Below are 14,039 nucleotides of genomic sequence, written 5' to 3' on the forward strand. Positions count from 1 at the left end.
GCTGAGGGTGTGGTACAACAGGAACTCTCATACTTTGCTAATGAGGGTGTAAATGCACAACCTGGGTGGCCTGGTCAGTTAAGTGCCAGACTGTTGGTTTTGGCTCAGGTCATGATCTCAGGGTGGTGGGATGAAGCCTTGCGTTGGTCTCCACACTCAACTCGGAGTCTCTTTGAGGTTTCTCTCTCTCCCTCTGCCCCTTCCCTACTTAAATAAATAAATAAATCTTTTCTGAACACACACACACACACTAAACAAACAGAGTTACTCAAAACTGTTTCAATAGTTCTTTCTTTCAACACCCTGTACAGTTCATTGCATGATTTTTTTTTTAAAGAAACTACTTCTGTTCTTAAATTTCGTTAGGCCGCCTGGTGAGACCATTTGAGTCTCACTTTCTTATCTTAGAGGATTTTACTTTATGAGATGACACCCAAAATGAAAAGGCATTTGTGTGACATTTAACAGAAATGAGGGAACAGTGGCACTCAAACCAGACAGAAACTAAAGGGAAAACTCTTGACATTTGTTGGTGCCTCCTTTCTTTGCTCTGTTTTCACTGTTCTGGTACTTTTCTCACCAGAGTAAGGCTTGTAGGACCCTCCTATTGTGGCCCAAGGCTCTAGCCAGCTCAGTCTTCTATGGGTGCCCCTTACTACAAAATGGGCCCACCTTTCCTTTATGTCCAGCCAATCTCTTGTTTCTCTGTCACATAGAGCAGAGACCTGATAGGCTACTACACGCTAAGCATGAAGGGCTGATGTGAGCTGCATACCTCTCCAAGGGTCACCAGAGAATGACATTCTCAATGGGAGATTTGGGGCCCCTTAGAAACATATCTTAGGGTGTCCTTCAAATCACAGCATACTGTTAACCAGGTCTACAATGGTCAGAGTGCACCTCTTCTTGCTACAGAAAAACATAAATCTCTCTTACAGCTCTCTCACAGCTGTGCTATGTTTGACATATTTGACCTAAAATGAATTACACCAATGCACAATCATGGGTTAACTTGCTTAAAACATGTCCTTTATAAATATAAAAGTGTTAGAAACATTAGTCACTCATTCACCGTTATTCACCATGTGCCAGGGAATTGACACCACCACATTTAAGCTTCAAAACCCAATACAAGGTATTGGTATTATAAGTATTGTTATAATTACTTCTCTTCTATAGATTTGGAAACTAAAATTCAAAGAGGCCAAGTAAAATGTCCCAGGTACTACATGATATAATAATGATGCAAACCCAGTTCTTTCTGGTTCTTTCTTTATTTCAAACTTGGTGGAGAATGTGTTGCTGGTCCTGTTGGGCTGCTTTCTGTCCTGTCTCCTAACCCTCTCATTTTAATTGGACACTTCTTTGCTGTGGCAATCTATGCCACATATTTCTGCTTTAAATCGAACCTTCGATTACAAAACCCCAAGCCATTCTCAGTAGTGGTGCTGTATTGTACAAAGCATGTTCTGTAATATTTCCTCTGATTTACTTGGAAATTAAGTATCTGGTCCATTAAACTTACAGGGGAACCATTTATGAACAAACATTTGGAACTCACCAAGACCTAAGAGACTTTTGGAAGAGGATATACATAGCATAGAACTATCCCACTTCTAAAGTGGAAACTCTTGGACCAAGATTGGGGTTAATTCATTTTTGAAGTTATCTGTTATCTTTCTGGTTCCTAAGGCAATGATTTTTTTTTTTTGTACTATGCCATATGTCTGCCATAATGACTATGAATATGACACTAAACACTAAATCATCAGATCTAGAATTTTTATATACACACATGAATTGGTTGGCTTAGAAATTGAAGCTCTAGGGTTTGCTTTTTTATGTTCCTTGAGCCTTATGATTGAACATAATGTGAAATTTGGGTCCAAGCATAAGCATAAAGAAAAAGAAAGATTCCTTCTGTATGTACTCTGAGTACCTTCATAAAGAAGTTAGACTGTCCAGGTTAAGTCAATTACGTAGACAATCAACAGGAGGGGAGTGGAAACCAGCTTTTATGTTGCTCTCCACATGCTTCTCTCAGCCTTGTTTTCTGGATATCTCTTTCTTATGCCATGTTTGCTCCCAAATTTGTACTTTTCTTCCGGCCTTTCCCTCTTCCAAGAATATGCTTCCCTTCTCTATATTTAAATCCCACCAATCCTTGAAGTGTGACTTCTAGACTCATCTCAAATCTGCTGTCTTCTTTAGATCCATCCTGACAATTCCTGTCTTTCCAGACACCTACCCAAGAGTCTCACTGAGCCAAATACATCCAAATAATCTGGAATGCTGGGTGAAGGTACAGATTTCCTGCCCTGTTGGATCAAAACACGGCTTCATGTTTAGTTGGCTCCCTATGTAGTTTTCATATATACTAATATTTAAGAATCATTGACTTGGTATTTGTAAGATACAGTCAGCCTGGAGTAAACTGATTTACACTAATTACAATTTTAATAATACATGTCAATCTTAAATCTTCAGTAAGACTACAAACTCTCTGACTATAGGGGACATTATTTACTCAATTTTATGTCCCTAACAAGGTGCTAGGGACAAGTGAACATTCTGTGAAAAATATCTCTAACTGATAGAGTAAGGAGCCAAATTAAGGAGTCACCCTGATGAATCACAAAAGTAGGAAATAGGCACTTCTGTTCTCCAATTCAAGATCCGTGGTTCAGTTTGCTTTATAGAGGAGGCCACATATTTCCCCTGTATTTTCTAAGTACATATATTCAGTTCTAAAAAAAAAAAAGCTACAAAACCCTTTCTCTAAACTTACCTACAAATACATATAAATGGGAACCAATTAGCCTCATTGCTCATACAGAGTATGGTTGATAAGAGGAGCACTGGGTGAACTGATGGACTGTTGAACACTACATCCAGAACTGATGATGTACTATGTGTTGGTTAAAAGAATTTAAATTTGAAAAAAAATAAGAGCTGCTCTTCAATAGAGTATTAGGTTTGCAGAGAGATGTGGCTTGTTTAATGGGGGGATATTTGCTCCTTTGCAAATGTGCCCATAAATACTCACATAAGAAAGTGTGTATATTCAGTATATACTTTGACTAGGATAAAAAGTTGGAATGCTTTTTACTGTGTGTTCCTATTTTTGAATTTTTTGAGTCCAAAGAGCATGGCATTTTAGTCAATTACTATTGTTGAGACCACCGGGTCAAACACTAGAAGTCAGATTTTTCTCCTCAAATTTTTCTCCTTTGTTTCTAAGCTTCGACAAGTCCCTAATTCTGACACTCACTCATGCTGCATCTCCATTTATATATCCTGGTTACGTTATAAATTCCATAACTTCTAGACATTGCACTGTGAAGGGTTTACTCTCTGAGTGCTGAATGTGAGCTGTGCCCCCAAACCTTGTTAGACACTATGAAAACTCAGATAATTTTTTCCCTCCTAACTAGCACTAGTGGTCAGTTTCCTCAGTAATTTTTAATATTTTTTATTTCCTCTGGCCCACTTTTCCATTCTTTGAGATGAGTTCTCTTGATGAAAGTGAAACATACAGATGATGTATACAGTAAAATTTCCAGGCCCACACCAATGAACTGTATCAGGTTTAAATTTTGTTTCCTTATATAAAGGATTAAGTGATTATGTGGGAAGGAAAATCTTCCCTGGAGATTCTATATTCCTCCACAACTCCTAAACACCTAAATTCGTCCACTGATTATTAACCACAACTTCAGTAATCATTCCTCCAATGCCCTGAAGTAAACGGCTGACTGAACAGGGAGGATTGAACTGTGTCCTATGAGGTGAGGACCTGAACTCCAACAAACTGAGAAGCAAAGCACATTCCAAAAGGGGACCTATTTCCAGCAAAAAAAAAAAAAAAAAAAAAAAAGGCAGTTGCCAGAACACCTTAGTCCTGCAGCCCAGACACAACTGGTCACACCCTCTACTGGGGTGGGAGGAATGTTTCCCTTCGGCTGAAGCTGACCATATCTTTATCTTGGGCTCTCTCGGAGATGAAAGAGACACATTTGAGGGTAGAGGGAGGAAGAGGAAATGTGGAGAAGATACGAAGAGGAGAAAGGACATTCTGGAATACTTGGCGTACCAGTAGAAAAGAAAGGTGAATTGTCTAGAACTCTGTTTACTTCTGCTCCCTGCCCATCTCTCGCTCCCCTGCCCAATCACCTTATGTTAACAGTCATGTTCCATCCATCTGCACACGAGACAGTGTTGTCACCCTCGTGATGACCCACAGGGTATTCAGACGTGAATCCAGGACTCCTGGAGGCAGCAGGTATTGCCAGCATCTGGATGGGAAAGCGGACTAGAGTTTAAGGGCTTCTAGTTAAAGAGATGATTGCTTTTGATCGATTCTAGGAATCCCAGCAATGGAAGCTGAGGAGCCACAGAAACAGACCACATGACCCCAGCTGATCCCAGGGTTCAGTCCTCTTGTAAAGGCAGGATTTCCTATGGTTCAAAGCAGGCAGTCAGAAACTGCTTTTGGGCATTGTCACAGAGATCACTTTAAAGAAACCAGTGAGGTAAAAATTTTGCCCTCGTAATCTCAGTTCTGCTATGGATTCACTATGGCTTACAGCCATTATGTCTGTTTTTTCTCTCTCAGAAAAAAACATTGGTATTTCTTCTGCCATTTCACCACCAAAAATATTGCCCATTTGAGCTTGGAACATCTCCTGTCCTTGATGACAGTGAAGAGAGAAAAGGTTAATATAGTTCCTAACAGTGATTCATTTTAAGTGTAGTAAGTGGCATTGACATAATCCGGCTTACTGTCAAGCTGACCCATCTTCCTTGGAAGTTATTTTTTACCTAAGTGTAGAATATTTCACAATATGTCATTAACATGAACAGGAAGTTAGCCAGTCTGCCCTCTTGCAGTAATTTTCTGTTGGCATAGCTACAGTATTCTCTGTTCTTCACCACATGGCTTTTATTATTTGAGTTTGGTAGCTTTGGGCTCAAAATGGTCTCTTATAGAGGAAATTCATTGTTTATAAGAAGTTAATGTGTGCCTTGTGACAATTTAAGACCTTACGAAAAAACATACCAACATTTATTCTGACAAGTTATTTATGCTTACATTTTCATCCATTTTCTTCAACTACAGATTCACAGGGGTACATTTTCAGAACAGTATTTTCTTCTCAATTTATATGATTGTGCAGTTAAACCATATTAATTTACAGACCATGAGGACACAGCTTAATTTATACTTTTGGCCTGGATAAACATGATATAAAATGACAGTGGTGAGTAGTTTAAATTCTGGGAGATTTTAAAAGAAATGAGGCTAATAAAATGGATCCTTCTAAGTGAGGCAATTGATGCGAATAAGATACGGTACCTCCACAAGAGAGCTAACCATCAAATGGGCCACGCACGTGACCAAGAACTCCTCATGGCTTAGAGCATAAGACACGAGCTGTGGGAGGGGAACTAATTCTAAGGCTCTGTTATCTTTCACAACAATCTCCATGTTCATAATCCCTAAAATAACTGATTAGAAATTCTTACAGCAGGAGTCTTGACCTAATGTGGTTTTCCTCACAATATCTCTGGTTTGGGAAAGTTGTTTAGGCCCCTGTGACACATTGGTGCTGAAAACACCATTTGTTTGTTTTTTTAGCCCTTTCTCATTTTTTTCCTAATTTACGTATGTATGTATGTAATCTCTATGTCCAACGTGGGGCTCAAACTCACAACCCTGAGAGCAAGAGTCACAAGCTCTTCTGACTGAGCCAGCCAGGCATCCCTAACCTATTCTTGAGGGGCTCTAACCATGGATAAGTCATCCCTCATTCCATATTTAAATAACCCCTCACTTCTCTGTTGGATTTTTTCCCCCTGAGATTTCCCTGAGATTAAGCCAAAATCTGTCTTCCTGTACCTTCCATCTACTTTTTAAATATTGCTTTTTGGGATTGTTGGGCTGGAGTTGGGGAGGTGGAAATCTGCTACTCTTGCAAATGACAGTCTTTATATTTTTGAAGTCTTCCTTTGTCCATTTGCTTCTACTGTTCCTCAGGTCTCAAACTTTAAGTCTTTCCACTATCCTGGGCACTCATCTCAGATTAAAACATGAACTAGTTTTTTTTCTCTCCCTGACTGATAGAGGTACTGAACTCTATTTCCTGCAGCTCTACTGCAGACGCTGTTGAGCAGAGAGGAACAGTTCTCATGTGGTTCTTACAGAAATCCAAGCTGCCCTGCAGAGTTTGTTTTGCATTGCCCTATTACATTGCTGAAACACGTTGAGCTTACTATCCAATGAATGTTCAAAATATTTTTCTATGAGCTAGAGCTTAAGAATCCCTATGTTGTCACACTAAAAAACATGGAAAATTTTCCCTATGAATTTCTGTCTTGTTAGATTTTTTACACGTTTTGATTTGCCATGATTTCTGTCATTCATCACATACATGCTATATGCATATTTAATGACAGTACCCTCCATATTTTTATCTAAAATTATCAATAGTGTATTCAACAGATTCCTTTCTCCGGATACTAAGTTGACATTCTTGCATTAGAAAGCAGCTCTTGGATACTCATTTACTCAGGTCTACTGAACATTCTTCTTTTAGTAGACATGTACTTCTAGTAAAATATAGTCCATTCTAGAACCTCGCCCAAGACTGACATCTCACTAACTGGTGTACACTTAATAGCAACGTCTTTTGCCTTGTTGACAATCAGGATGGTATTGTCCTGTCTCCTATCTTTAAGCACAAATCCACAGTTCTTTAAAGTATTTTGAAATCTACCTTTCCAGAAGTTTCTGTTACACATCCGATTATGTCTACCCTCCACTCCTTGGCTAGCATAAATGCCAAAAAGTACATAAACGATTTTTTCTAAGGCATAAATTACTCTCAGCTTCACTAAACAGTTCTTCCTTTATACTTTGAAATATGCTTTTGTCTGGATAAGAAGTATTAGTAATTATTCTTATTATATCATGGTTTTCTTCAAAGAAAGAAGGACTATCCATCTAATTACTCAAATATGAGAAATGTTCATATTTTCTAGAAAAGAAAGTTATCAGTATTATATATGTGTGAATGTATATGCTTTTATAAACTCCAAGAGAGCCCATGTAGAATTGATACAATTAGCAGTGTTAGAAACCACTAGCATTTTTCCTCCTGGCTACTCCTTCCTCTCTTTTCTTTTATCAGGATGTTATCTCCCGGGTCGCCATCAGCCACCTGGGGGTCTTGGCAGAGGCCCCTGGAGAAGGAGAGGGTCAGGAATGGGAAGGACCAAGGTTGAGAGTGAATGGATCTCAGACCTTCCCCTCAGGGGAAGGAGGCATCACCTGAAATTATAAAGACCCAAGCAGGTACCTCAAAAAAATTAAAAATAGAAATACTATATAATCCAGTAATTCTACTACTTGTTATTTACCCAAAGAAAATGTGAACACTAATTTGAAAAGATAGTATGTACCCCATGTTTATTATAGCATTATATTTACAATAGCCAACATATGGCAGCAACCTAAATTTTCACTGACAGATGAGTGAATAAGGAAGATGTAGGGTGTATATATATATATGTATATATATATATATACACACACATATCTATATTTATATATTTATACATATATACAATGGACTATTACTCAACCATGAAAAAAGAATGAGATCTTACCATTTGCAACAACATGGAGGAATCTGGAGGGTATTATGGTAAGTGAAATATGTCAGAAAAAGACAAATACCAGGTGATTTCACTTACATGTAGAATCTAAAAAAAAAAAACAAAAAACAAATGAACAAACAAACAAGGAATAGAAACAGGCTCATCAATATGGAGAATAAACTGGCGGTTGCCAGAGGGGAAAGGGTATCCTCTATCCAAAACCCATATTCTCTGTATCTTATTTTTATTCAACTTAGAGCATTATTCTAAGATTTGGCCATGTATAAAATTTGTCTGTCAATGGCCAATTTAATCAATCTCAACCTCAAGACTCTCTCCATATCTAAAACATTCAGGGTAATTCTCTGCTATTCTCTCATACCATACTTTCTTAGAAAACAATTACTTGATTTTCATCTCTTACTGGGATACTCCCTTAGTCTGACAGCCTCATGGTAACTCTTTTCATCTTAACCTTGCCGCCTATTTCTGTTGGCTTAGTAAATGTATTATTATGATGGCTGATAGGTGAAATCTTTTACACTGGGAGAAGCACTCCAGTTGTTTACTAAGTAGATAGATTCTATCAAATATGTATTGTATCTGGATTATTACTGCAAGTTTTAAAGTTCCTTCCATTTTCCAACTCCTTCAAACCCTTTGCTATAGTCTCCTACCATCTTTCCTGATTGCCTTAATACTTCTCTGTAGACATTTCCCAAATAAATAAATTTGCTTTGTAGGGCTTCATTATTCTCCCTTTAAAAATCAAGGATTTATATGAACTCACAGGTCTTACATTCTATATTTCTAAAACTGATTTATAGTCAAAGAATTTCTTTTCAGTATGTATGTAAAAATTTTTCTTTCAAAAATGTAGAATTCTCAAAACTTTCTAGAATCATTTACAGATTTTCACTTTTGATGCTGCTTCTCCTAAAAGTGGAAAAAAAAAAAAAACTTTTAACTATATCAAAGAAACTATGCAAGTCAATCCAAAAAAATAGCCAAGAGATTTGCTACCTAAAACAGCTTTGAGCAAACCTACTGCTATATAGAACTTCAAGAAACCCAATCTGTATAATATAAAGGAAACACCAAGAAGATTTTACATTCATCTTTTCATAGACCCAGCAGCTTTCTGTGCTCACTCATCCTGGAAGATGTTTCATAGACATTGAGTAAACTGTCTCTCAGGATTCACTTCATTGTCACATGTTTTCACTAATTATCTGGCAGCCAGTGCTCTGTCAGGGAATGTGCACTTTGAACTTGAGTGAAAGGCACAATTAGTTAAGACTGACTTAAAAGTAATAAAAATTGAGGTACTGAAAAAATAAAAAATTAAAAAAAATAAAAAAAAAATAAAAAAAAAATTGAGGTAAAGGTAAAACTACTTTGATGAAGGTGAGGACGATAATTCAATGGGGAAAGAAGAGTCATTTCAGTAAATGCTGGGACAACTGTATATCCATACGCAAAAAAATGAAGTTGCACCTCTGCCTCACACTATATACAAAAATTAATTTAAAATAGATCAAAGAACTAAATTTAAGAGCTAAAACTATAAAACTCTTAGAAGAAACATTGATTTAAAAATTTGTGACCTTAGATTTGGCATTGGTTTATTTATTTTCATTCATTTACTCATTCATTCAATTGTGTTGTTGTTGTTGTTGGCTTTATCTAGTTTATTCTTTTAATTGAGATGTAATTGACTTATTACGTTGGCTTCAGGTGTATAGCATAATGGTTTGGAATATTTGTATCTGTTGAGAAATAGCACTAGGAGTCTAGTTAAAATCCAACACCACACAGTTACAAATTTTTTTCTTCCTTGTGATGAGAACTTTTAAGAACTATTCTCTTAGTAACTTTTAAATGTACAATGTAGTATTATTAACTATAGTCACAATGCAGTGCATAACATGCTCATGGCTTATTTGTTTTATAACTGGAAATTTGTATCTTTTCACTAAGACATCTGGCATTGTTTTCTTTAGACTTGATATCAAAACCACAAGTAACCAAAGAAAAACTAGACAAACTGGATTTCATCAAAATTAAAAATTCTATGCTCCAAAGACACTATCAAGAAAGTGAAAACACAGCGCACAAAATGAGAGAAAACATTTAAAAATCATATATCTGATAAGGGCACAGTGCCTAGAATATATTTTTTTAAATTACAATTCAATAATAAAAACACAAATAATACAATTTAAAATGGGCAAGAGATTTCAACAGACATTTCTATAAAGAAGATACACAAATGGCCAATATGCATATGAAAAGCTGTTCAAGATTACTGGCCACCAAAGAAATGCAAATCAAACCAAAATGGAATATTACTTCAAACTCACTAGGGTGTCTACAATTTAAAAAGGCAGATAATAACAAATGTTGGCAAGGATATAGAGGAACTGAACCCTATACATGATTGGTGTGAATGTAAAATTGTGCAACAGCTTTGAAAAACAGTTTGGAAGTTCCTCAGATTTTAAACATGGATTTGTCATATGATTTACCAATTCCACATTGAGGTGTATACCCTAGTGAAACGAAAACATGTCTGCACACAAAAACTCGTATATGAATGTCTACAAGAGCATTTTTTTACAGGATTTTTTAAAAATGAAGACATTCTAAATGTCCACCAAATGATGAATGGATAAACAAAATTGGCATATCCATAAAATGGAATATTATTAAGCCATAAAATAGAATGAAATCCTGATACATGCTACAACATGGATAAACCTGAATAACATGCTAAATAAAAGAAGCTAGACATAAAAGGCTACATATTACACAGTAACATATAGATGAAATGCCTAGGATAGGCAAATTCATAGAAACAGAAAGTAGATAACTGGTTGCCAGGAGCTGGGGGAAGGAGAGAATTGGGATTAATTATGAATGGGTCTGGGGTTTCTCTTTTGGTTATGAAAATATGCTGAAATCAGATAGTGGTGATAACTGCACAACTTGTGAATATACGAAAAACCACTAAACTGCACACTTTAGGAGTGAATATTACAGCATGTGAAATCACATCTCAGTTTAAGAAAAGACAAAATGACTCAAAATTACTTAATACATGTGAAATTGTTTGAAAAGTACAAAAGCACTTTGTCAGCAGTTCTCAAACATTCAGTCTCAGAGCTCCTCTATACTTTTACCTAAACAGTTCCTCATATGCCATTAGAAAATAAAACTGAGACATGCTGAGAAAAATTTTAATGTTTAGCAATTTGTTGAAAACCCAAAATAAAAACCCCATTAAGGGCGAACATCAATATATATTTTAAGAAGCCTAAATTTCAGGGGCGCCTGGGTGGTTCAGTGGGTTTAAGCCTCTGACTTTGGCTCAGGTCATGATCCCAGGGTCCTGGGATCGAGCTCTGCATTGGGCTCTCTGCTTGGCGGGGAGCCTGCTTCCTCTTCTCTCTCTCCCTGCCTCTCTGCATACTTGTGATCTCTGTCTGTCAAATAAAAAAATCTTCAAAAAAAAGAAGCCTAAATTTTCTCTTCAAAAAAACTATGAGAATAATGGTATTGTCTCACATTTTTGCAAACCTCTTTAAAGACTGAAAACAGTTGGACTCCACATTCGATCTATTGCCATATCATGTCATGTTGCCTCTGGAAAATGACACTGTATATTGGTGAGAGAAGAAAAAGCAAATAATGTCTTTGTTTATGAAAATAATTTTGTAGACTCACAGGAGTCCCCAAAGTACATTCTCAGAAGTGATGAACTAAACAAATATGAGGTAAATTATTGTTATTAGAAAGAAATTTGCCTTCTATGGGAGGTAGGTAGTTAGCGGTGTCCATTCAATTTGATGTTTATAAAAATAACTCTTCACACTCAGAGAAGACTACTATTAAAAAAGAAAATTATAATTGTTAAATCCTAGACATGGACCATTCTGTGTTACAATAATCACCAACACAGATATTATGGATTGAGGTAGCTAGGGTAGCTATCTATTTTATTGCTCAAATCTGGACACTTTTGAGAATAAAAGGGATGCCATTCTGGAGATGTCCCAGGAAAATTGCATCATGTGGTGCCCTTAACCATGGCACAAACTGAGAGTTAAGTGGAGTCTAAAAACAAAGATTTAGGATCTTTGCAGGGTCTGGGGAGAGGGTTCTGGTCAAAGGGAATGAATGATGTGACACAAGGAATGGAGATTGACCTGAGTAGATTCGTTCGTGGTACAGAGGATTTTAGAAATCCTGAGAGCTCCCAGAATCTTAAGATTAACTAAAAATTTCACTAAGAATTTTAAACCCTTAAAGTAATCTATTTTTGAGCGTCAAAAAATAGTTGGAGTGCCAAGATGGTCTCTGTTAGAGAGAGATTTTACTTATGATTCTGACAGACTTGCTGATTCACTGGCCACAGAGCTTCATCTCATTAAGAAAATAAAGTGCAGTTGTGGTGAAAGTAACTGGGAAATTCATGCCTCCTACATCACAGAGGAGGAATTACCTTAATAAAGCAGAGTGTCCTTCCCTTAAGCAGGGACTGCAAACTCAAATGCCTTTGGGTTCAAGACTGTCAAATATGAAAGGGAAGAGCAAGCAGAGAACTTTGGTAAAATCAAAAGTAGATGGCCCACTGGAGGAGCAGCCATCCTCAGGGCCAGTCTGTGGGCATGAAATGCTACAGGTCCCAGGCTATCAGATTTCTCTGATTAAAAAACAAAACAAAACACTTCAGTAACATAAACCTTTATGTGAAATTTCCTGATATTTAAATGTGGGCAACTGATTCAGTATGCTACTCAGAGAATTGGAAGCATGAATATAATCCTGTTTATAGTTCCTCCAACTAAAAACTCTGTCCTATGACCCTTAGGATAGATCTACGCCTAGCTAGCCACATATCCCAGAGTGTGGATGACTCAGAGAAAAAACTGTCACCATTAATTAAGAAAGTCAAAGTCAGGTCTAATTGAGAGGTCAATGTCATCCTTGTATCCCAAGAGAAGCACAGTTTATTGTATATCGTTGCTAAGCAATCTGGGGAATATAAAATGAGCTTACCATGAGTTGTGCTTGGGAATGCACTAGCAGATGCATTTATTATTCCAGCAGTTAAACATACAGAAGCCAAACTGAAGTTGGGACAGTTGAGTCTTCTAGTTCAAATCCTTATATCCAAGATGAGCAACTGAGCTTAATGGATATAAGCTGACTCAAACCATGGTCATGCTAAGATAATGCTTTCGTCACCCTCCATCCCACTGTAATTTAACATCTCATTATAATGTAAGATACAAACAGTCTGACAGTATATCCTATGTCCATTCCTTACTGACAAGTAATATACATTTAGAGTATAAATAACATGCATTACGAGTAACAATCACTTTTCAGCCTTTTGGCTAAGAACAAGAGTGAAGAGTAACAAAATAATCTACTTTTTTGTAGGGAAAAATTTTCAGTGCTGATCTTGCCCAATGTTTGCCATTCTGACAACTTCTATGGGACAATTCAGGACCTAAAACACAATGTTCCCTTCCAGAGGGGCAGTATTTACTATAGTATCAGCAGGATTCTGCTACTTCAAGGAGACAGACTCACACAGTGAATTTGATTATAGATCAGGGTCAGTGCTTTGAAACTGGCCCCTGTGGGAGAATCTGAATGAGGTGATCTATGAAATCACCATCTCACCAGCAGCTTTAGAGAGAGGAAAGATCAGTGCCTAAGTCACTCAGCTTAACAAAAAGAGAGAGGAAGGGGGAGATAAGGGAGAAAATAAATTGAAATCCCAGCTATAGAATCATTTACCTTGACTGATTTTAGACTGAAATCTTAGCAGATGCCCAAATGAACTCTTTGGGGGCTGTCTTTAGAACTCTGCAAAAACACCACTGTAGAAATTGAAACCCCAAAAGCCCGGCAATGGTGGTTTGCTACAAGGCCCTCTGAACCTCACCCCGTGTGCAGCCCAACTGAGGGCACCTGGCAGTGAGCTCTGGTGCTTGTTAGTGTTGCTTCTGCTAGAAGGACCCACAGTAGACAACTCATCAGCCCAAGGAAATGGTTGCTACAGGAATCAACTGCTTTGGCACAGGACAGGTACACTCTCCAAAGCAAAGACAGAGGGAGGAGAGACCAGTAAACGGTCAACTCAATTTAAAACTTTTAAAACATGTTTGTTTGTTTTTTTTAATCTGTGTCTGTTGATTGAATTTCTGTTGCTTTTATTTCATCTAATGTGTGTTATTTGCTTTGTCATTTCTAATGCATTTTTTTACCTTTCTCTTTCCACTGGTGGCATTCTTTAGTTCATTTGATCTGTGGGTAAGACATTAACTGCCTTCTAACAACAGATGACTGCATGCTCTCTCTTAGTT

Source organism: Lutra lutra, chromosome 11, assembly GCF_902655055.1.
Source record: "Lutra lutra chromosome 11, mLutLut1.2, whole genome shotgun sequence".
In the NCBI taxonomy this organism is placed as follows: domain Eukaryota; kingdom Metazoa; phylum Chordata; class Mammalia; order Carnivora; family Mustelidae; genus Lutra; species Lutra lutra.